Below are 2,893 nucleotides of genomic sequence, written 5' to 3' on the forward strand. Positions count from 1 at the left end.
GCCAACATCCCACAGTCCCTCCCTGGCCGGCTGCACCTGGGGCCGCGCAGAGGCTCAAAGGTTGTCTGCAGAGTGAGCAGTGTCCTTCTGGCAGGAGGGGTCCCTCGGCCAGGCTGCGGGGATCAGGCCAAAACCACCTCTCCAACATCCCCCAAGGGGGCCCAGATTGCGAGAGGGTGATTTTTGGGTGACGCACCCAGGAATCGGGCTCCCCCCCTCTCTGGTTCCGGGTGTGTCACATGAGAACCGCTGCTGCCAAGTCACCGCAGCTCGGCAGCTCCTGCATTGAACGTCTGCCTCCTGGTGGTCAGTGTACATCATAGCTACCATTTGGATGGTCAGACGGTCCCCTAGCCTTTTATATCTATAGATATGTACTCTGTCTGTAACATTTGTCTTGCCTTTGCCAGGCAAAACCATACAAATATTTAAGTTAATATTTGTGCTAAATAGTTGCGTAATAAACATGACTACGGCCTTTTATAAGAATTTGTATTTCAACCCTGAGTATAAAAGTTGACATTTTTTGCATACATAGTGACATATAATTTTGTTAACCAAACTACTTGCAGAAAGATGACGTTTGCTCAGTTCCTAATATCTTACCTTTATCTTTCAAAAAAACCTATGTAAGTCTCTTAAACCAGAAAGTTTATCATCTACATCGCAATACAGCCCATGGGAAATTTTTTAGGACAGTAAGAGGAACGGGCCTGCGGGGCAGAAAGGGACTTCCAGAGGACAGGAATGGGTTGATGAACTTCTCAAGGAACCCACTGCCGAGTCCACCTGCCCACCAGCTTCAGGGGTGTGTTGACATAAGAAACATTCAACCCTGTAGAGAATTTTTATAAAATTTTATTTGAGCCAAAAGACCTGTGGAAGCAAGATCTTAACAGACTGAGATAAATGCTTGGAGGATAATAGTCTGCAGTTTCTTTCATGCCTTTGAGACTAAGGAAGGAATGGAAAGAAAATTACATGAAAGTGAGAGAAAGTAACTCCACGATGGGATTATGGGATCATTAGGATTATGTGCGCTCTTGGCGATGTGTCCACCTAGATGCACAGAACCAATGGATAGGGCTTACTTAAAGCAAAGATAAACCTTTTACTAAAGAAGACATATGCCTGGGGTGTGACCACCCACCATGACCTACCAAGTTAGGAATTTATGACCAGATCACCCTGTGCGGTTACTTTCCATAGTAACCGGGTTTGTTTTTTTTTTGTCCATGGGTGAAGGGAGAACAGAGTAGCAGGATAGGGCAGGGAAGTTGTGTGGAAACCAGTGGAGCTTGAGAAATGACCTAGAACACATTGAGAACCAAGAACATCTATTCAATGTTCTAGTTCCAGCTACACAATTCCAGGCAAGCCCAGCTTTCCTAGAGAAGGGTTGCTGGGCAGATTTCGAGATAGAGGATTTGTAGGTGGAATAGTGTGAAAAAGAGAAGTTTTTAAATGTCTAGAAAGAGGAATGGGGGGATTTAAATTTTTAAGTAGATGTGTAGATGAGAAAGCATCAGAGTCTGAGAAACTAGAGATTTAAATGTGGAAGAAGTTTCAAAATCTCCACAGGAAAGTATAACAGTCCCCCCATACTCTCTCTCCCCAAAAATAGACCCTCAGGAACCTGGTTAGATCAGCCTCACTGCCACAGAATTTAGAGAAGCCAAAGGATTGGTTACATATCTGTCCCTAACACATATGTAGACACACTGTAGCTGATGTATTTATGTAACTGGGCGGGGGGGGTGGGGAGGCGGGGGGCAGTTGTGTAAATCTAACATTTGGCTGAATCACTGAGCAGTTGTTAGAACGGAATTGCTTTTTGCTTCGAGGTAGGATAGCTTCCTTCAGGCCACTGCTCACACAGAGAACAAATAGAATAGGTGAGTACAACATAAAAATCATGTTTTCAGATATATCCGATTGCTGAGGAAGTAAGAAGGACCAGAGAGGCTAAGAGTCTCCACAGACAGGACTATTTTATGTGTGAAGCTGTGCATGGGCAGCTCCTCTTTTCCCCGTAGAGCAATTTGTCGGTTCCTGGCATAGACTCTACTCTAGAGGCCGGAATCCAGGCTTGAACCAGGAGAGGGCCTCTGCCGGAGGACAGGGAGCCCAGCATCTTCGGGCAATTTCCTGGAGCTGCAGCAGAAATTGTGGAAAGTTTGGGTTTTACAAACGTGGGGTCAGTTCCCACCAAAATCTTTTGCTGAATCTACATTGGTAGGAGGTCAGAAACCAAAGAGGATGACAAACCCTGAAGAGCATTGGAGCTATTCCCTCATTCTCTTGATGCTGTGGAGAGAAATATTTGCTAAAGAGAAGAGCCCCAGAGAAATGCCAGATGAGAATTGAAAACCCTGGTAGGAAGAAATGAGCCAAAGACCCTGTGTAGCCAGTGTTTCCAGGACAGGAATGAGAGCAAACACGACCTGAGGTTTCAGGGCTTGTCCCTGGATGGGTTTGAAACCAACAGGGGTTTTTGCTGATTGCAAAGCTTGAGAGCCCTCCAGACACTTGTTGAATCAAAAGCTATTCAGGACACAGAGCGTGAGCAGGGAAGGAATAATCCTCTGAGAATCAGCGTGGGTGGGATTCCCTGCAGCTATCAATGTTAGGGTCAGAATAACTTCCCAGGTTCTGAACTAAATACCTGGAGAGCTGCCCTGGTCGGTTTGGCTCAGTGGATAGAGCATCGGCCTGCGGACTGAAGGGTCCCAGGTTCAATTCTGGTCAAGGGCATGTACCTTGGTTGCGGGAACATCCCCAGTGGGGCGTGTGCAGGAGGAGGCTGATCGATGTTTCTCTCTCATCGATGTTTCTAACTCTCTATCCGTCTCCCTTCCTCTCTGTAAAAAATCAATAAAATGTATTTTTTTAA

The sequence above is a fragment of the Myotis davidii genome, unplaced genomic scaffold (genome assembly GCF_000327345.1).
Source record: "Myotis davidii unplaced genomic scaffold, ASM32734v1 scaffold11, whole genome shotgun sequence".
In the NCBI taxonomy this organism is placed as follows: domain Eukaryota; kingdom Metazoa; phylum Chordata; class Mammalia; order Chiroptera; family Vespertilionidae; genus Myotis; species Myotis davidii.